Source organism: Heteronotia binoei, chromosome 3, assembly GCF_032191835.1.
Source record: "Heteronotia binoei isolate CCM8104 ecotype False Entrance Well chromosome 3, APGP_CSIRO_Hbin_v1, whole genome shotgun sequence".
Classification (NCBI taxonomy): domain Eukaryota; kingdom Metazoa; phylum Chordata; class Lepidosauria; order Squamata; family Gekkonidae; genus Heteronotia; species Heteronotia binoei.
Genome location: NC_083225.1, coordinates 8,226,982 through 8,249,524, shown reverse-complemented (window position 1 = coordinate 8,249,524; position 22,543 = coordinate 8,226,982). Strand labels below are relative to the sequence as shown.

The window sequence follows — 22,543 nt, the reverse complement described above, 5'->3', positions numbered from 1 at the left end:
CTCAGAGCGGCTCACAATCTCCTTTATCTTCTTCCCCCACAACAGACACCCTGTGAGGTGGGTGGGGCTGAGAGAGCCCTCACAGAAACTGCCCTTTCAAGGACAACTCTGCGAGAGCTATGCCTGTCCCAAGGCCAGTCCAGCAGGTGCAAGTGGAGGAGAGGGGAACCAAACCCGGTTCTCCCAGATAAGAGTCTGCACACTTAACCACTACACCAAAGTGGCTCTTAGGGAGGCTTTTAAGTGTCACCACAACCTTGACACTGAATCTCTCTGCCTAGATAGGCTGAGCAAGCATCCTGTGTGTCTTCTGAGGCCCCCTGAAACAATTCAGGGCCAGGGAAATTTGTCTCCCTGCTCCACACTTTTGATAGCCCAGTGTCCAATTTCAGCCAAAACGAACAGACAAAAGGCTTGAAGGCCCTGTGTAGAGCAGTCCCTGGCCCCGGCAAGGACTGTTGAAGAGTGTTTTCTTACCTGAGGCTCTATTTGACCTTGTGGCTTTCCCAGGCTATAGATGTGGCTGTTTGGTCTTTCTTTATAGTACAGAACAGAAAGCAGGAGAAAGACACTCAGAATATGAATGGACATGCTGGCCAGTGAAGTTTTATTCGGTTTACAAACCAACTGGAGCAAGATGGAAGGTTACGAACCTCAGAGATCAGTCCCCCTGTAGAAATGGTTTCTTAGGAGGGGGAACTCTGTGGCATTGCACCCCACAGTGAGAGGGAGAGGGAGGGAGAGAGATAACAACAGTGCACCCCTTGCCTCCCCAACCCCCACCTTTCACAGATTCCACCCCCCCCCCCCCAAATCTCCAGGAGTTCTCCAGCTGAGCATTGGGAACTAGGATTGCCAGGTCCAATTCAAGAAATAACTGGGGGTGGAGCCAGAAGCAAGGCTGTGACCAGCACAATTGAACTTCAAAGTGAGTTCTGGCAATCACATTTAAAGACCACATGCCTTTTAAATGCCTTCTCTCGGTTTGGAAATAATGAAGGACAGGGGCACCTTCTTTGGGGTCTCATAGAATTGGAACCCCTAGTTCTATCTGTTTGAAATTTGGAAGGTGTTTTGAGGAGAGGCTCTGGATGCTATGCTGAAATACCTCAAAAAATAAGCTCCCCCAGGGCCCCAGATACCCATGGATTAACTCTCCATTATATCCTATGGGAATCGGTCTCCATAGTGAATAATGGAGTGCCCAGCAGACATTTCCCCCCACACACTTTGTGATGACCCTGAAACAGGGGCAAGGCTTCCAAACCAGGGGATCCCCTGAGGGTTGGCAACCCTAGCCAGCTCTACATTTTGTGGGAAAGAAAAAGTCCTCAGTGAAGCCACAGAGAGACTTCCACCCTCCCGCAGCTCTCTCCCGCTCTCTTTATTCTATTTCTAACACCAACAGAACTTATAATTTGTTTCCAACATGTGTCGGGAGAGTGACATGTAATCACATATTAGTTAGCGGATGGCTTCAAACGCTTTCCGGCCCAGCTTTTTTTGAGAGAAAGAAACTAAGAGAGAGAGAGAGAGAGAGAAAATTCGCCCTCATTAATTCTCTCTATGAAGTTCCATTGCAGACCATTATGTCCCTGACCGATCACAGCAGCATTAAGCGGGATATCAAATTCTTTTCTGGCATGGCAAATATGTCCTTTGCACCCCGGAGGAGGGGAGCGGGGTCATTCATTAAGCTTCAGAACAGAAAACATCCCTCATTGAAACATGAAAACTGTGTGATTCATTGGTAATAACCCAGAGATTCACACTGAAAAGAGTGGGAAGGCTGCGTGGAAGTTCATAAATTGACCACGTTTTCAGTTGCCCACAGGAGGCCTCCTATAAGATATCAGAGGGAGGGAGGGGGAGGGACAGGCAGAGAGAGAGAGAGACGGAGAGGGGGAGAGGGAGGGAGAGAGAAAGGGAGAGAGAGAAGGAGAGGGAAGGAGACAGAGGGGGGGAGAGGGAGGGAGAGGTAGGGGGAGATGGAGTGAGAGAGAGGGAGAGAGGGAGGGAGAGAGGGAGAGAGAGAAGGAGAGGGAAGGAGAGAGAGGGGGGGGAGAGGGAGGGAGGGGGAGATGGAGTGAGAGAGAGGGAGGGAGAGAGAGAGAGAGAGAAAGGGAGAGAGAGAAGGAGAGGGAAGGAGAGAGAGGGGGGGGAGAGGGAGGGAGGGGGAGATGGAGTGAGAGAGAGGGAGAGAGGGAGGGAGAGAGAGAGAGAGGGAGAGAGAGATAACAAAAAGGCTTTAATATGTTTTCCTCTCTCTAAGAGCCAAAGAGAACTCTTTGGCTCTGTTCTCTGCACACCGAGGGCTCCCTGCCTAGTGTTAACCTAAGAAAAAACAGATCCATCTCGTTCCGACTGTTAAAGGCACTGAGGCCTCCTTTCAGCCATCTCTTCTTCAAAATTGCAAAGTGCTTTTACTCCTCTAGATTAGAAAACAGTAGAGTGGAAAATTGCAGGAGACTGCTTTCCATAGACTCCCAGTTTACGGAAGCAGCCCAGTAACAAGGCAGCTGTGACTAGTCCAGCCTGTGGAAAGTGCCAACCTCAAGAAAAGGGGGGAGGGGAGAGAGGAATGAGGAGGGTAAGAGCTGGAGAGAGACTCCTGCTTATGCATCAGCACATCTGTTGGGGAAAGAAATGGCAAACATCTGTATGGGTTAGGGTGGCCTGTCTCCAGGTGGGGCCTGGAGATCTTGCAATATTACATCCAATGTCCCCTCTAAGCTGTGGCATCTTGTGAGCACGAATTCTACTTCATGAGCTCCTGGCATGGAAGTTGTGAGCGAGCGATTTGGCTTCTGCATAAATGGGTTTGCTCTGGGGCCATCCTTCCCGAGTGAAGACAAAAAATGTGTGAGCTGGAGGCTCAAAAACCGTGAGCTAGCTCACACTAACTCAGCTTACTGGGAACACTGATTACAACCAAATGCCTGACAACAGAGATCAGTTTGCCTGAAGAAAATGGCTGCTTTGGAGGGTGGACTCTACGGTGTTATTCCCCCTGAGGTCCATCCTGTCCTCAAATCCTGCCCCCCCCCCCAGACTCCACCCACAAATCTCCAGGAATTTCCCAGCCCAGAGCTGGCAACCTAGCACAGGTTCTCCATGTCATTTCCTGCCTTAACCTCAAAGTCAGAGAAACAGTGCCTGTATCACGTGGGGGGTGGGGACGGGAGAACCAGCAAAGAGAGAAAAATCACCCTACCGGTAATAAAATAGTTAATAGGAGAACCTCGCCTCCCAAAATCGAATACGGCCTTTACCACATCCCAATACATTAAACTTCTCCCTCAACTAATGTCCTTTTCACCCTCATACACTAAATTAAATATCCGCTCCTTGTAGAATTTGATTAATCTATGCTAGATTAAAATCAAATCATGTACCAAAAATCAATTTCACTTAAAGGACAATAATCTGAGAGCCCACCAAGGTCCCTCTCTAATCATCATGATAAAGGCTTCGTTTTACCATCCCCCTCACCTTTTATACCTTTTCCCTCCCCATCTTTGGTTCCTTTTTTTTTTTTTTTGCTAAATGCTTAATTTCCATGCTCTGTTATGAATTTCGACCTTGTATATCTTATTCATATCTTATTACAGAAACTTTGCTAAGAAGCTGGAGGCAAGGCAAAACCTATTCAAGAATTCCTCTGAGGTTTACAGGTCAAGATTTTTTTTTTTAAATTGAGATTGGTATAAACCTCATGGGATTTCTTGATTTAAGAAAGAACTACAAATATTTAAGCTGTCTCGGGAAGGAGGGGGGGGGCGAGGATTACGCTGACATTGGATCATGGGATTACCTCTCACATTCAAGTCAGAGGATTTGGACTGGTTTGTCCTCTCGTCGGGAAATAAATTGGGCAAAAAGAGGTTTTACACAATGTTTAATCGCATATTCAATCATTCCTTGCTGTAAGCGTCTCAAAAGGTAGGAAACAACTGGGAGGGAGGATGGAAGCCAAAGAAACGTTCAGTGGTAGGAGCGGGAACCGTTGCTGTGAACGGGGTTGGTCTCTGTGGCTCGGATCCAGTGATATACAAGAAGAAAGATAAATGGACTTTGCACGGTTCTGCATGCATGAGAACTTGTACTTTCCTCCCTATATAGCGCACTGCACAGAAATTGGTTGCACAAAATCTTGCACAAGCCGAAATGCATGTGGGGACACTAGAAATGCACGACTGATTCTGTGAGCTTAGGCACATCATGAGAAGGGTTGCATCAGTGCTTTCTTACATGTCCAGTGTAATCTACTGGGTTTGGAGACATTCAACCGTTAACAAGCTTTATTGAACATACTACAAGAAGAGAGTTATGGCGGGGCCGGGTCTCCACTTATATGCACGCACCCAGAACAACCCTCCCCAGAGTCTTGCCAAATCACGGCAGTTACATCTTTGTGCCCGAACTGCTCATTGGCTCCTTGTTAGTCCAGTCTGTATCAGGTGACCTGCGGTTTCCTGCAGTTCCCCCAAAGCGTGCGAAGCTGTGCAGAACTATAAATTCAGTGCCTCAGGTGCAGTACACAACACCCGAGGAAATGCTGTTTGGAACACTGGGGCAGGAAGCGATTTTTCTCAAGGCCAGTTTGGCCAGGGATCCTGGAGGGTTTTGTTCGTTTGTTTGTTTTGCCATCTACCAGGCATGGAGTAGGTGTCACCGGGGTTGTGTGTGGGGAGGTGTTTGTGAGTTTCCTTCATTGTGCAAGGGTTGGACTAGATGACCCTGGAGGTCCCTTCCAACTCTATGGAATGTGACTTGGTGCAAAGAGCTACCCACAGGGTTTTTTTTCTTGCACTTTCACTTGTGCAGAATCTCTTGCACCAGTAAGAGTCCCCCCCCCCCCCCCCCCGATCCAGCCCTATGGCTGTTTCCTGAATTGGCATCTAATCAGGATCATGTCTTTACAGAGACTGCCAGTTCCTTTTATTCCCTGTGCTTGGGAACGTGGCTGCTCCGGGAATTAACAGAGACACAGCCAGTGAGGGGGTCACAGGACACAGTTTCAGGGGACTCAGTCAACCTAGAAGACAATGAAACTGAGCAAATCATGTGGCTTATTTTCATGCAATGTTTGGGGTTTGATCTGTGCGGACTGAGGTGAGCCTAGGGTTGCCAATCCCCAGGTGGGGGCAGGGGATACTCCGGTTTGGAGGCCCTCCCCCCACTTCAGGGTCATCAGAGCTTGTCAGGGGAGGGCAGGATATAAATTTGATAAATAAATGAAGTGGAGGAAAATGTCTGCTGGGCACTCCATTATTCCCTATGGAGATCGATTCCCATAGGTTATAATGGAGAACTCATCCACAGGTATCTGGGGCTCTGAGAGGGGGCTGTGTTTTGAGGTAGAGGCACCACATTTGGAGCATAGCATCCAGTGCCTCTCCTCAAAACACTCTCCAAGTTTCAAAAGGATTGGACCAGGGGGTCCAATTCTGTGAGCCCCAAAACAAGGTGTCCCTATCCTTCATTATTTCCAGTGGAGGAAAGGCATTTAAAAGATGTGCTGTCCCTTTAAATGTGATAGCCAGAACTGCCTTTGGAGTTCAATTATGCTCGTCACAACCTTGCATCTGGCTCCACCCCCAATGTCTCCTGGCTCCACCCCCAAAGTCCACAGATATTTCTTGAATTGGACTTGGCAACCTTAGGTGAGTCCCAAAAGGATTTTTGTTGGGGGCATGGTGACACTCTGTAGCTCTGCAGAGTCAAAGGGAGGGAGGGGGAGAGAGAGAGAGCGAGAAAGCTCTTTAAGATGGCTAAAGTAGAAACATTTTGGTGTGTAGTCTCTATCTCTGGAAACCTGATGCAGGATTAACAGATTTGCCGCCTGCTCTCCGTGTGCTGATTTGCTTCCAACATGCTCTGCTTGTCTATGTAAATAAAGCAAATTTCATTTAGGAAAAAAACATATATAGTCAGTGCCTCCCTCATACCAAAGAAATATAGGACAAAACCCAGAAAGTTTCAGCATTTAGAAATGGGGAGTACACCCCCCCCCCCAATTGTATGCATTCAAAATCTTTTTGGACATCCCAAGGATGTGAGGAGAGAGAAAACCTGGCTTCAAATTGCTCTCCCTTCCCTCCCTCCCTCAGGCAATACATCACAGGAAGATCTCTCTTTCCCATCTCAGAGTCCTAATGCAGTATAGACATACGAGGACATCAGCCAAGACTGCTACTTTATTTAGCTGTGCTGAATATTCTCTCATTTTGCTACATTCGAAGGAGCCAAAATTATCCCATAATACATTGCTGTCAGCCAGCTTTACCTAAGCTGCCTTTTAGTAATTGGCTGCGGACACCCCTGTAGTGTTATAAGTGTCTATGACATCATCATCTCGGATGTAACACCTTCACACCATCAATAAAAACCACACCGGCTGAAAAAGCCAAATCTCACTGCAGAGAGGGCATATCCCTAACATAATTAGTATGTTTGTCATGAGAATCCAAAGGAAGGAAACTCCATTTGACCCTCAGGAAAATGAACAGAAAATGAGGGGAAGTGGTTTTGGTTCAATTCCAGTTTTAATGGCCTTCACCAAGCCTCAGATTCAGCAGGAGCTCACAGGAGCACAGCTCCTGAACCATTCTGAGGGTTCCCCCTCCTCCTCCCCACCTACCTTGGCCATTGAATAGGAGGTGCAGCTGCATAACAATCCCTGGATTAGGAGAGCGGGCAGCCAGCCAGCCACCAGGGGCTTTCCCACACCCCCAGCAGTCCTCATTAACCCCTGGAGAAGCCCGCACCACCCTTTCTCCGCTTCTTATGTGATTTTGGGTGGTGGGTGGCTTGCTGGTCTTTTGACTGGGGGGGGGGCAGCTCAGGAGAGTTCCAGGTGAGCGAGGCCTGCTTGGGCGGGCTGGATTTCAGCACAAGCAGGCTTTGCTCACCCAGGGCTCTCCTTTCTTGCATTGGATTGCTTTTGGCTGGGGGGGATATATGTTAATGAGTTATGCTAATGACCCCCCACCTATTTTTCTACAAAACGACCCCTGGCTGTCACAGATTTAATGCAGAGATCGCCACTGTATCCACCCTATGTATACAGTGGAATGTGCATTCTTACGAATTAAAGAAGACATTGTGGTTAAAGGTTTAATCCTGCTGATCACTCTTGGCTAGGGGCCTGGAAATGTCAGCCTTCCCTCCCTCCATCCTGGTGAGTTCAACAAATGTCCCTCCAGCTGGTCAGCAGGGGGAGCCCTGCCCACAGACGTTCCAAAATGTGGTGTGATGATGTCACCCAGAAGTGACATCATAGTGCCGCCTGTGTCGCACAGTGATGCTCTAATTTCTGGGCAAAACTCTATGGTAAAATTGGACTCAAACCATACAGTTCTGCCCAGGGCTTTTTTTGTAGCAGGTACTCCTTTGCATATGAGGCCACACCCCTATGATGTAGCCAATCCTCTAAGAGCTTACAGTAAGCCATGTAGTAAGAGCCCTGCAAGCTCTTGGAGGATTGGCTACATCAGGGGTGTGTGGCCTAATATGCAAAGGAGCTCTTGCTACAAAAAGAAAGGCCTGGTTTTGCCCTAAAACTAGACCATTGCTGTGCAACATCAGCGGTGTGATGACATCACTTCTGGGTGATGATATCACACCATGTGCACATCGATCCCCCCCACCACCCATTGGATGAAAGGTGGGGCCTGGCAACCCTATGCCAAAGCAGGAGAAGGCATGGGAGTAGGCCAAGTAGGCAGCCGCCTAGAGCACCACCTGGCCTGGGGGGTGTCGACAGACGCCACCACACGCAGCAAGTGTGCTCCTTGGAATCTGCCTTCCCCGATGGAACACAGGCTCCATGGAGCTCAGAAACGGCCCGGTCAGTTTTGTGTTCCCTGGGTCTGTTACAAACCCAGGAAATGTGGTGCCTGCGCAGTGAGCTCCTTGGAGCCTGGCAGAGATAAATTAACCAATTGTACAAGCTGAAGAAGAGCCAATTGCAATTTCAAAAAAAAATGGCTCCTGCTGAAGTTGTCTGCTGCCACTCACCCTCCCTACTCTACTTTAACAGAGCCGTGCGGTGGGAGCCACAGCTCAGTGGTAGAGCATCTTTCTCACATGCACAAGGTCTTGTCCCTGGCACCTCCAACTAACAGGATCAAGTAGAAATGGTCACGTGAAGGTCTTGTCCCTGGCACCTCCAGCTAAAAGGATCAAGTTGCATTCTAACAATTTGTATTGCTTGATCTCACATTTAAAAAAAATAAATCAAAATAAATGAACTGTACATTAAAATGTAAATAGTTTCAAGTTTCTTCATTTCTCCTACAATTGGTTTTTTTTTTAAAAAAAAAAATTGTCCGGGGGGGGGGTGCTAGTGGGCAGCTTGCCTAGGGCACAAAAAACGCTCGCACTGGCCCTGGGTGAAGGGGTCAACTGGATGGAGCACCCTGCCCACTCCCATATATTGGGACACTCACCTATGCAAGTCTTCACTGGGTATTGCAGTCAAGAAGTAACAAACACCGCATGTCTGAGCCAGAAAAGACTGACCTGAGTTGACCACAACACACCCAAATGCCCAGTCCATTGATGACCTGCAGAATAAGGCTGCCAGTTTGTGTTGGGAAATACCTGGAGATTTTGGGGGTAGAGCCCGAGGAGGATGGGTTTGAGGAAGGGAGACACTTCAGTGGGGTATAATGTCATGCAGTCTACTCCCTAAAGCAGGGGTGAGGAACCTCTCTCCTGACGGCCATATACGGCCCACAAAGTCACTTGGTGTGGCTCTCAGGGATTGCTGGACCGAACCGAGCCTTGTGGCAGCCTCCCTGGGGCCTGGCTGGTCAGCGAGGATCGTGGGGCCCAGCCGCGCTGTGCAGCAGCCTCCCCGTGACCAGGCAGGGATTACAGGGCCCAGATGTACTGTGCGCCAGCCTCCCTGGGGCCTGGCTGGCCAGCCAGAATTGCTGCGGGGCCTGGAAAAGTTACTGTCACAGTTCAGTTTGCACTTGATTATTCCAGATGGTGTGGTTTAATATGCTAATGAGTGTATGATCTAATATGCTAATATTAGGGGATGTGGTCTGTGGAGAAACGCCATCTTGGTTAATGTTGGTGCTTGGTTGGAGGGGAACATGAAGCTACTAGGCAGGCTGTGTGGCCTAGCCTTCCCTTCACTCCCCCCTCCCTTTTGGAGTTAAACCATCAACTCTAGGGGGAAAGCCTCCTAGAGGGGCAGGAAGTTCTTTAGCCTTCCCCTCATTCCCTCCTCCCTTCTGGAGTTAAACCAGCAACTCTAGGGGGAAAGCCTCCTAGAGGGGCAGGAAGTTCTTTTGTTTTTTTATTTGAGTTAGGGGGGAAAAGGGCAGTTCTCAGCTGGCGCTCAGGGAGAGAGGTTGCCAGCCTGTGGGCTCCTGCCTGTGGGACCTCAGGCAGTCATTCACAAGGTAGGGCAAGTTTACACCATGGACGAGGGGATACGTTTAAATCCACCTTTTATTTGTCCTGCTTGTTGCTGTTCAGGTGCTGTGCTAAACTTTTACATGTAACTGTTTTTGTTTTTATTTTTCTTTCTCTTCTTATTAAACATTTTTACTGTTTTGAATGCTGGCAGTCAAACTCCGTACCACATAGATCCCCAACCGCGTTAGACCACGCTGCGTTATGAAGGGGGGCCCGGGGAAGGGTGAAGGCATGCAGTTAGATAAGGTGCCAATCCTCCACGGGTTGCCCGAAGAAGTGCTGTGGTCTCTGTGATACTCAAGTACAAGGTGGCAGAGGACCTTGAGGCCTGGCCTCAGAGCTGGAGAGGGGGATTGGGAGTCCTGTTCCTCTCAATCTGAACCCCTAGACTGAGCAGGTGGTAGCAGCGAGCCCAAGTGGCCGGAGGAGAAATAGCTCCCTCCAGGAGTTGGCGACTCAATAGGGAGTTGACGGGACCGGGTCTGAAGGCAGAATTGGGCTGGTTCCGTCACATGGTCTAATATGCTTATGGTCCGCAAATGATGTTATAAATATCCATATGGCTCTTGGCAGAAAAGAAAGGTTCCCCACCCCTGCCCTAAAGCAACCACTTTCTCCAGGTAAGGTTGCCAAGTCCCCCGCAGCCTCTGGCGGGGGACTTTTTTTGTGCATGCAAAGCACACACAGGATGATGATGTCATCCACAAGTGATTTCATCGCACCAGTGATGTCACGTGCCAGCCGCTCTATGCATTTCTGGGAAAACGCTATAGTTTCCCTGGACGCTCTAGCTATTTGGGAGGGGGAAACTCTATGGTGGATTGGGAACCTCCAGGGCAGGAGTACTTCTGCCTGACTTGCGGGCTTGGCAGCTTTATCTCCAGGGGAGCAGATCTTTATTGCCTGAAGATCAGCTGTAATCCCGCGAGATCTCCCAGTCACCACCTGGAAGGTAAAAGTTATATACCACCTGGAGGTTGGCAACCCTACGTCTGAGCCAGTAAAGGGTGACCTGTGTTGACCTCCAACATCACACCCAATGGCCCAGCCCACTGGTAACCTGTAGAAGCTATTTCCCAAACAGAAGAAGAAGAAGAATTGCAGATCTATTCTCCCTGAATCAGAGACTCAGAGAGGCTTACAATCTCCCATATCTTCTCCCCCCCCCACCCACAACAGACACCCTGTGAGCTGGGTGGGGCTGAGAGGGCTCTCACAGCAGCTGCCCTTTCAAGGACAGAGTCTCAGAGTGGCCTACAATCTCTTTTACCTTCCTCCCCCACAACAGACACCCTGTGAGGTGGGTGGGGCTGAGAGGGCTCTCACAGCAGCTGCCCTTTCAAGGACAGAGTCTCAGAGTGGCCTACAATCTCTTTTACTTTCCTTCCCCACAACAGACACCCTGTGAGGTGGGTGGGGCTGAGAGGGCTCTCATAGCAGCTGCCTTTTCAAGGACAGAGTCTCAGTGTGGCCTACAATCTCTTTTACCTTCCTCCCCCACAACAGACACCCTGTGAGGTGGGTGGGGCTGAGAGGGCTCTCACAGCAGCTGCCCTTTCAAGGACAACTCTGTGAGAGCTATGGCTGACCCAAGGCCATTCCAGCAGGTGCAAGTGGAGGAGTGGGGAATCAAACCCGGTTCTCCCAGATAAGAGTCCACGCACTTAACCACTACACCAAACTGGCACTCACCAAACTGGAAGAATCATCCTCTGATCCTTTTTTTTCTTTCTATGGATAAAACCAGTTTTATTTGCACTACATTTTGAGTTTTTGAATGTCTCGGTAATTTCACGAGCGCATCAGCCCAAGCAAATGCATTATGAACACTAAACACCCTCTGCCTAGCTCTCCACCCCCTCTCTCACAAAAGAAGAAAGAAAGGCGGCAACAGAATGTGTAGCATGTTTAACTAACGGGGAGATGAAAGTCCATTGTTCGGGCTGGTTGTAAATATTTGCTTCCCTCCAAAGAGAGAGGCAGCTTTTGCTGCTGGATCTGCACCATGGAATTCAAATAAACATATTAATGGGTTTTCTTCTTGTCGCTGCTGCAAACAGAAATACACACACTGCTTCAATACTAAAATAATTCCAAACCGTAAAGGCAGAAATGATTGGTTCCAAACTGCCCAGCGCGCCCCCCCCCCCCCCAAGTTTCCTGAAGAGAACAGGATAGCCTCTGACATATATCAGTATTTCAAAGCCTTATCATGCCAACTCCAGGTGGGGGACTTCCTGAACATTTGGGAAGAGTGGGGTTTGGGAAAGGGACAGAACTCAGTGGGGTATAATTCCATAGAGTTCACCCCCGCTACGCAGCCATTTTCTCCAGGGGAACTGATTTCTGTTGTCTGGAGATCAGTTGTAATTCCAGGAGTTTTAGGGGATGTGACATCACATACTTTGGGAAGCTCTAGGAAGTTCCCCAGTTCTGTTTTCTATGATATGTATGATTTACCGTAGAAACTGGGGAAATTCCTATAGCATCACAGAAGATGCAAAGTAACTTCCAGGTGAAGGTTTGGGAGGAAATGTAACATCAGGGGAGGGACGGTGGCTCAGTGGTAGAGCATCCGCTTGGGAAGCAGAAGGTCCCAGGTTCAATCCCTGGCATCTTTAAAAAAGGGTCCAGGCAAATAGGTGTGAAAAACCTCAGCTTGAGCCCCTGGAGAGCCGCTGCCAGTCTGAGAAGACAATACTGACTTTGATGGACCAAAGGTCTGATTCAGTATAAGGCAGCTTCATATGTTCATCACTTCCGGGTGATGCTCTAAGAACTTCAATTGTATGAATGGTCTCTACTATCAAGATTGGGGAAATTCCTAAAGCATCTTGAAAGACACATTTTATTTTTTTTTTAGCCTTCATGTCACGGCTGATCTATGTCAGCATTTATACCCTGTCCTTCACTACCCGAGAGCCAGTTTGGTGTAATGGTTAAGTGTGCAGTCTCTTATCTGGGAGAAATGGGTTTGATTCCCCCACTCCTCCCCTTGCAACTGCTGATGTGACCTTGAATCAGTCACAAGTTATTGTGGAGTTGTGGAGCTCCATCTACTTCTGTTGTGGGGAGGGGGAGGGAAAGGAGATTGTAAGCTACTGAGACTCCTTCAAGTCTCAATTATCTGAGATGCCTTCAAGTTGTGAAAGGTGGGGTATAAATCCAGTCTCCTCCTCCTCTTCTTCAGTACAAGGTCATGAGAAGCCTAGAGTAAGCTAAGCTTTATAATGGAGATGTGCAGAAATGTATGTAGTTTGATTCTAGAATATATCCATGGTTATAGCTGCCTAAATAACTCAAGCTAGCCTGAGCTCATCAGAGCTTAGAAACTAAGCAGGGTCAACCATGGTTAGTGCTTGGATGGGAGAGGACTATGGTTAGTACTTGGGTCCACCAAGGAGGACCACGGTTGCCATGCACAAGAAGGCAGCCTCAAACCACATCTGTTCATCTCTGACTCTGAAAGCAACATAAGGGGTCACTATAAGTCAAATGTGACTTCACAGCGCTTTACTATTATTATCAGGGCTTTTTTTGTTGCAGGAGCTCCTTTGCATATTAGGCCACACTCCCCTGATGTAGCCGGTTCTCCAAGAGCTTACAGTAGGCCCTATACTAAGAGCCCTGAAAGCTCTTAGAGGATTGGCTACATAAGAGGGGTGTGACCTAATATGCAAAGGAGTTCCTGCTACAAAAAAAGTCCTGATTGTAATTACCTGCCATAACCATGGAGAAGGTTTCTTGCTCTCCATGCATGCAGCCCAACTGACATAAATCAAGAGGCCATGGATCTATGTAGCAGTAGAAAAAAAGCAAGAGTTCAGTAGCATCTTAAAGACTAACAACATTTGTGGTAGGGGAAAGCTCAACCCCTGTCACAAATGTTGTTAGTCTCTAAGGTGCCACTGGACTCTAGCTCTTTTCTACTGCTGCAGACATCCATCTTGATGGATATATGTAGTTAAGGATCTAACACAGGGGTAGGGAACCTTTTTTCTGCCAAGGGCCATATGGATATTTATAACATCATTCGCGGGCCATGAAAAATGATCAACTTTAAAACATTGCTCCATCGAGGGAGAATGATTCAGGCCAGCAAAATTAATGCAAATAATTTTCTATTTGAAGTTATGTGGGGAGAGCCTAATCTGGCACACACACACACTCAGCCTGCCACCCTGGGCAAATGCATAGGTCCAGGGCTTTTTTGTAGAAAAAGCCCAGCAGGAACTCAGTAGCATATTAGACCACATCCCCTGATATTAGCATATTAGCTCACACACTCATTAGCATATTAGGCCACACCCTCTGGGATAATCAAGTGCAAACTGAACTGTGACAGTAACTTTTCCAGGCCCTGCAGCAATTCCAGCCGACCAGCCAGACCCCAGGGAGGCTGCCACACAGTACATCTGGGCCCTGTGATCCCTGTCGGGCCTTGGGGAGGCTGCTGCACAGTGCAGCTGGGCCCCACAATCCTCGTTGGTCAGCCAGGGGGCTGCCACATGGCTCGATTCGGTCCAGCAATCCCCAAGGGCCACACCAAGTGACCTCGAGGGCCGTATATGGCTCTTGGGACAGAGGTTCCCCACCCCTGATCTAATAGAAGAAGCTACATAGAAGTTCTTGGACAGTCTCAACAAGGTTCTGCAAATCAAACAATTTCCTTATAAACAGCTGATGACATGGGAAACACAGTTCCTAAAATGTACTACTATAGATGACAGTAGTACAGAAACTCCACACATACAGAAAAAATAGACTTCATGGCGATGCATTTGGGCTGAATCCAGAGGAAAGATTCCCATCAGTAGAATAGGACTTTCTCGATGAAACCCAGAGGACCCCCTGAAATACTACTCCTGGGGGACAGTGGACGCCCCCCCCCAAAAAAAGAACCACAAGAGGAGAGAATCTACAGTTGAAGGAGGCAATAACATCCCCCCCTTCTGTTAGTAGAACACTGCCACTAGATCCAACTCACTGTTTGCACGTGGAAGCATTTAACCCATTCCACTCTCCACCTGAGGTGGTGCCATTCTGAAATGTTTCTGCCACTTCATATTGCATGCATTGCATGGATTAAAAACGACTACAAGCAAGATAAGATCAGAGCGGCTCTGAAATTGTGCTTGTTGCTTTCTTCCAGATGTTCCTGTGTGTTCTTGAATACTTCTCTTTCAACTAGTGTCCCAGTAAACTCTGATCACCTCCTGCAACAATCTGCAACTAATTTTCCCAGTACTTTGTTAGTGTGTTGCAAGTTAGCTTCTTTGATGCCGCCTTCTTTATGATCCTGGGTAGTATAAAGCCAGTTTCTTTCACACTTCACACTCACTTTGGAAAGCATATAATCCCGTTAGCTGGGAGCTAATTTGATTCTGATTGTTCCAATTGCATTTTCAAAGTCCCGCTAATCATTTTGACAATGTTTTCTTTTTCTATCTAGGGTGTTCAGAAAGCAAGGCAGAAACATAAACAAAGGGAAGGAGGAGGAGAAAGAGGAAAAGGAGGAGGAGGAGGAGGAGAAGGTGGAGAAGGAGGCAGGGGCGTAGACTTTCAATTTCCTGGGGGGAGGGGGCTGGGGCCCAGCCAGAAGCATTTGATCCAGTGACATCATAGAGAGGAGCCAGTGACTTCACAGAGAGGGGCCTCCATTATCACTACCTATGAATTTATAGAGAAGCTCCCTCCCTGTAAATTTAGGGAGCACCCCCCCCCCCAACAATGCCCATGGACTGGGCCAAACCCAGGAAAAGGTGGGAGTTTGCCAGTGGTTATAGTGGTATCTCAGAGGTCTCTTGCTGTGTCCTGTTTTTGAATAGAATAGTCACTTTAAGATCTGCAAATATACGTATCATGTGCATAGGACAAACCAATGGTCACAAATTTGACAGTAAAAGGCAATACAGAAAAGCTTTAGGGGAACAGTTTATAAGTTTCCCTGGATGCTCACTTACTGGTGTCTTGTTTCTGCCTCATTAATAAAGTATGATTGTACTGAAATTGACAAAACTATGGCATCACAGATACTTTTGTTTGATAAATTCATAGGTCTCCGACCCAGGGCAGAATACAAAACAGTTTCTGGGCGCTCAATTTCTGAGCAATGTACAAAGTTCAGAGTTAGTGGCAATGTTGTTCTCACTTCAAACTCATACCTTACAAAGTGAGTACAAGTACAAGTACATTTTTGAGGCAATTCAGAACAGTGCCCATGGCGCATGATCCCATACCACCTAGGATTTTATATACCTTGGCCTCTTAGAACACTGCTTAGAAATTCCACCTTAAAACCCCGGATATTCAGAACAAATCATTAATGAAAATCACATGATTCAATTTATGGGAAATGACTGCATTCCTGTGCATGGTATATTTCTGCTCTTTAGGTTCAGCTTGCAAAACACACTGGACTTCAACAAATGAAGACAAAACACTTCAGACAGCTGAAAGACAACTTTGACTTTTAATTAACAATGCAAACTGTTTCTTTAGAAATTACTTTTCGAAATTGCACTACAAACAAATATTCTCCCAATCCCCTGTTACTCCTTCTGCTCCTACAAGCATCCTCTCCTGCCATATCCCACCTCCCCACCCCAGCAGTTGCCACGTGCTGCATGACTTGTGGCCAATCTTAAAGATTGCTTCATCTAAGTACATTATCCACTTTAAAAGAAGCCGCATTTGATATATCCAAACTTCCTTGGATATACAGTGCACAAAAGTACACAATATCTTATGTACGGAGGAGATTCTACTAGCACAGGTTTCTCCCTTTTACACACACACACACACACACACACACACACACACTGACTTTACCCAAATGAACATACTTATTCATCCAGCAATCAAGCTAAGCCATTCTGATTTCCCTCCTGGCATTCTGTATCTTTCCTCATAGTATCCTCGGAATAACAGTGTTACAGACTAAAGATGTCCATGCATTGCATGGCACATGTTGAAATTAATGCACATGGAAGAGGTATGGGCACAGAATCCCTTGCATGTGTTGAAAATGAGATGCATAGAAGGGTCATGGATACTTCTGTTGGCCATACCCCTCTACCTGTATGTGATGCCTGTGAGAGTGGAGTCTTCATGTGTACACAGTTTGTAAGTTTGGCGTAGTGGTTAAGTGTGTGGGTCCAGTTTGGGGTAGTGGTTAAGTGTGTGGACCGGGTTCGATTCCCCACCCCTCCACTGGCAGCTGCTGGAATGGCCTTGGGTCTGCCATAGCTCTTGCAGAGCAGTCCTTGGAAAGGCAGCTTCTGGGAGAGCTCTGTCAGCCCCACCTACCTCTCAGGGTGTCTGTTGTGGGGGAGGAAGGTAAAGGAGACTGTAGGCCACTCTGAGATTCAGGGTGAAGGATGGGGTATAAATCTAATATCTTTGTATCTTCTTCTTCATAAGTTTAGGATTCATCAGGAGCTCACAGGAGCACAGCTCCTGAACCTCCATCCAGGGTCTGCATGCAGTAGGGAGTTCTCTCCCCACTGCACACAGATCCCGGGGCATATGCAAATGAGATATTCTACTGAGCTCCTGCACCTTTTCCCCTACAAAATGATTCCTGGTGCTCTCCATTCTCATGAGCAGCCTACTTCGATTTCAACATTGCTTAGAGTATCCACAGGGAAGAAAAGCAGAGTACAAATATATATTCAAAGTATGAATATTTAAGGACCACTGAGAGTACATCTTTATCAAACATTCCCAATCACAGAGGCAATTCTATGTGCACATGAAATTCAATGCTCACAAGCTATCTTCTTTGATTTCAATGTTGCTTGAAAGCGGAATATAAATATTTAAACAAATACCTAAGCCTCGTGCAACAATGCACAAATTAATCAGGTCATTAATTTAAAACCTCTGTTACTTACAAAGAAATTAGATGGTTCCTACTCTGTATCTTGTTCCTTGAAATCCATGATGACAACCACGATCAATTCTAAAGTGTCTTTCACGGGTCATTTGTTTAATCCTTAATCAACTCAGATTCCATTATGCTAGCCGGGCGACAGGAAAAATAGGAAGTTTAAAAACATAAACACAATTTCAGTGTGTTTATTTTCCCCAAATTTGGGGGGGACCCTCCAATTTAGTTAGCTGCTGGACACGCCCTGTCCACTCAAGAGCAAATTCCTTTATCCTTCAGAAGACCAATCTAATGGTATCATCTGTTCACTTGGACTGAAATGGTAGAGAATGGAAACCAGAGCCTGAAAAAAATAAAATTAAGATTCACAACCTGCTGGGCATTTCTCCAAGACAAGTCCTTTTGAAAGACCCAAGAATCCACACCAATAGCCATTGTGCTGGAGATCTTCCACAGATAGTTTTGAGTTCATCTTTCATTTGTATTCCACTTTTCCTCCAAGTTATTCAAGATAGGGTATGTCGGATCGCCAAGCCTTACGCGGCCTGGGACCAACATCCCTGCAGGACCGTCTCCTTCCATATATGCCCAGGAGGTCATTACGTTCGGCCTCCCAACATCTGTTGGCCATCCCTGGCCCAAGAGATGCCCGCCTTGCCTCAACTAGGGCCGGGGCTTTTCTGGTCCTGGCCCCGATCTGGTGGAATCAGCTTCCTACAGAGATCTGGGCCCTACCTGGCTTATTAGCCTTCCGCAGAGCCTGTAAAATGGAGCTATTCCACCAGGCTTTTACTTGAGGCTGTGGGCGTCTATTCTAGTTGAACTCCCCTATCGGCCCTGTCACCTGTGGATTCTCATCTGCCACCTCTATGAGATATCATGATGTGAGACGGCCAGGCTGGGTAACTTCTCTGAGTGCTGTTGAGCTGTCTGTTTTTAAAATGTTTTTATTGTGTTTTATTGTTTTATCATACGCTGTTCTCCACCCTCAGCCCTATGGGGAACGGGCGGGATAGAAATATACTAAAGTAAATAAATAAACTCTATAATGCTCAACTTAAAACATTAAAAGAAGTTTGAAGAAGTTCATGTGGCAAAAAAAGGGAAGGGTTTAGTGAGCTTAGCAACAAAACAAGAAGCTGAGGAGAGAGGGGGTGGGGAGAGAGAAATATCAATTTCACGCTCACCTTACGCCGCTTTCACGTTTGTCTCCTCAGCACGGCTTCCTTCTGATTTCCCACTATCTGCCCCGGGGCTGCAGCAAGGATCGGCGTTTTCTTAGCAGTTTCTGTTTGCTGCGCAGAAATGCCGGTCCTTGCTGCAGCCCCGGGGCAGATAGTGGGAAATCGGAAGGAAGCTGTGAACATGGGAGCGGCATAATGTGAGTGTGAAATTGGTCAGAGGGAAAGGGGGGCAGAGAGAGAGAAGGGTTGTCTTTTGACAGTCACAAGTGGGAGCAAGTTGAGCCCATTAGTGGCTCAGGGCTCCTGGTGGTGCGGAGCTATAAGACAACGTTGGGCACAAGTCATACCCTGCATCTTCTCCAGTTCTGCTGCCACCATAAGCACTGCCTTAACATGCCTCAGTTGCTTGGCCCAGGGATAGGGCTGCCAGGGGTCATTTTGTAGAAAAACAGGTGGCGGAGCTCATCCAGGGGTTGTTATGCAGCTGCACATGCTATTGGATGGACAAGGAGATGGGACTCTCAGAAGGAGGAGGTGGAACTCTCAGAAAGGTTCAGGAGCTGCGCTCCTGTGAGCTCCCATTGAATCCAAGGCCTGAGGCTGCCAACTCCAAGTTCAGATATGCCTGGATATTTGGGGTAGACCCTGGGAATGGCAGGGTTTGGGGAGGGGAGGGGCCTCAGCAGGGTATAATGTCCTAGAGCCCACCTTCTAAAGCTGCTGTATTGACCAAGTGACCAGTCACTGCAGTCTGAATATCAGTCAGGGGTGGCGCTAAGGTGCCGGCACAAAGCCAGCATCCCAGGCAAGGCTCTGCCACACACACACACACACACCCGCCCCAATGCAGAAGCCTGAGTGCACACAAGAGCACAGCAACCCAGCCAGGGAGCCTCTGCTTCCCGTCTGTGCTGGAAGAACAGATAAGGAAGGCGAAGCCATGTTTGCCAGCCGGGGCGCAGGCATAAGACACGCTGCTTTGCAGTGTATTTCAAAGAACTCAGGCACATAGGTGGGTGGGAGGGTGAAAACCGCCACCCCCTCCTAGGCCTGAGCCCCAGGCAGCTACCGAATACTGCCTTATGGATGCCCCAGTCCTGCTATCTAGGCTTGCCAGACCCCGGTCCGGGTGGGGGTTCCCCAATTTTGAAGTCTCCAATCCGCTTCAGGCCAGCTAACCAATGCAGAAAGCGCCTCTCCAACAGCTCCCCAAACAGCCCCATCCTGTGTCAATGGCGGGCACGTCTGCCCCACCCTTCCCACTGCAAAACGGCTCCCTCCTACCCCCTGCCAGCCAGGTAAGTAGACCTAAAACACAAAAAAGGAGAATCACGGAAAGGTTGAAAGCCAAGGAAATACCGTGATATACTAACGAAAGCAGCTTCTTATAATTTATATTAATTTTATCAAACATTTCAAACACAGTGGTAATCAACGCACAATTCAAAGAACATAGCTTGCGCTGGGTAAGGTATATTTACAAATATAAATCTAATGCAACTAAGCCCACAAAAATATTTGACAGAGAATCATTGCCACTAAAGTGCAAAGTGCAGAAAGGTTCTTTTATACGAGGTACAATTCTGAAAGTTCGTCACTTAGCTCTTTCGTCATAGAAGACTCCACCAAAACCACCTCTGACGGAGCCCGGTGCCGGCTGATGCTTTGCTGCGCCGTTTCAAGATCTCTTTGTCAAAGAGAGGGTGTCTGAAGTTCTTCCAATTCGTTCAATATAGAAATATACCGGGGCGGCCAACAGTAGCTCTCCAGATGTTTTTTGCCTACAACTCCCATCAGCCCCAGCCAGCATGGCCAATGGATGGGGCTGATGGGAGTTGTAGGCAAAAACATCTGGAGAGCTACCATTGACCACCCCTGAAATATACAGTAGCACATACAAGCACGATACAAAACCTTCATATGGCGTATCACAGTGATAAGCCATGTGAAGGTTTTGTGTCGTGCTTGTATTTGCTACTGTATATTTCTATATTGAACGAATTGAAAGAACTTCAGACATTCCCTCTTTGACAAAGAGATCTTAAAATGGCCCCTGCTGGTGGCTAGGGGCACCCCAGACACCCAAAGGGGGGGGGGAATATAACCTGGCAGATTCAATAAGAATTAATAGATCACTGGAAGACAGAGATATACACAGAATTTGGTCGCTGATGATATAAAAGAAAAGAAGCTTTAGGTTTCTGCAATGCCTTCAAATGCAAGATAGATGCAAAGGATTTCAGAGGGCCGCTATTCATCCGTTATTCGAGGAGCAGATGGTCCCAGTGAAAGCCTACTGCGGTATGACTATGTCAGTGGCAGGGTTACCCATTTCAAGAGCCTAATCATGATGGAGAGTTGCTGATTTTTTTTTTTTGGCAGCTGGAATACTTCGCTTTGAAGTGAAGTAGGTCTCTCGCTTAAATTGACGGCTGGGGCTCGGCCGAAGGCAACCCTTAGCAACAGGTGCAGGTTAACTACACTAATTGGGAGCTTTCCACTTTTTCCCCCCCTTTCAGATTTAGCCGCTGACTCCCGAAGAGCTGATACTAAAAGGTGCACGCTGCTAAACTGGCGGGACATAGGAACACGACCACATTGCCTTTAAGATACTCCTTGAAGCAGTGTTTGCTAGCAGAGTGTCACGAAGGAGGGAAGCAAGCAGGGCTCTCTTTATAGAAAAGGCCCAGCAGGAACTGATTTGCATATCAGGCCACACCCCCTGACATCATTGTGTCCTTTTTAAACTGGCACATCCGGACTGTTAGGAAGATCAAGAATTAAGGAGCCGCCAATGCGGTCTGAAGATTCACACCGCAGAATAATTATATCATTGAACTGGTTTTTAATGTTAGTAGTTTTATTGTTGATGTTTTATATTGTTGGATTTAAATGTTTTTATAATATCACTGTATGTTTTGTAATATGCTGTTAGCCGCCCTGAGCCCGCTAAGGTGGGGAGGGCGGGATAGAAATAAAACTTATTATTATTATTATTATTATTCTACAAAAAAGCCCAGCAGGAACTAATTTTCCTATTAGGCCACACCCCCTGACACCAAGCCAACGGAAACTGCATTCCCGTGCGTTCCTGCTTAAAAAAAGGGGGAAGGAAGGAACTTTCCATATTATTTTGACAGCAATTTCTGCCTCGTTGCAACGTGATATGGCACGTTTGGATACCAAGTTAAGGTAGTCCCCTGTGCAAGCACCAGTTGTTTCCAACTCTGGGGTGACGTTGCTTTCACAATGTTTTCTTGGGAGATTTTTTATGAGGTGATTTGCCATTGCCTTCCCCAGTCATCTACACTTTCCCCCCAGCAAGCTGGGGACTCATTTTACCAACCTCAGAAGGATGGAAGGCTGAGTCAACCTCGAGCCAGCTACCTGAACCCAGCTTCCACTGGGATCGAACTCAGGTCGTGAGCAGAGGGCTCCGACTGCAGTACTGCAGCTTTACCACTCTACGCCACGGGGCTCTAGTTTGGATACTACCTGCATGCAAAACAGGCTTGTTTGCAAGACTAGCATCGTTGAAATGGTAGCTTGGAATGATACTGAAGATCTCAACAGAACAATATTTCATGTATTCCCTGTTGAAAGTACAGAAAAATAAATGATGGATATTTGTCATATCCTCCAGCCTGTGTCCTAGGGCTGACAGATCCCCACCCCCGGGCATGATGGAGGGGTAAGTTTCCTAGATACAGGTTGAGAAACTCCTACAGATTTGGGGGTGGAGCCTGGGGAGGAGAAGAACCTCAGTGGTGTACAAGGCCATACGATCCATGCCATTTTCTCAAGGGGATTTGATCTCTGTAGTCTGGAGACAAGCAGTAATTCCTGGGGATCTCCAGGACCCACCTGGAGGCTGGCATCCCTATACGTGTGTTGTAGATTTACTTTATTATTTACAGTGGCACACTTGAAAGTAGTAATTAAAACATGCCTGTCTCTGTCTTTCCCTCGTGACTCAGGGCGTCTTACAATTCTAGGATTTTTAAACATACAAAATGGAAGAAAACTCTAT

At 47.4% G+C, this 22,543-nt stretch overlaps 1 protein-coding gene across 6 annotated transcripts in view; it reads right to left on the bottom strand.

Annotated features, from left to right (window-relative positions):
- PCDH9 (protocadherin 9) overlaps positions 1-22,543 on the bottom strand; it is a 1,273,931-nt gene that overhangs the window by 1,005,752 nt on the left and 245,636 nt on the right. The gene's annotated exons all lie outside the window — the stretch shown is intronic.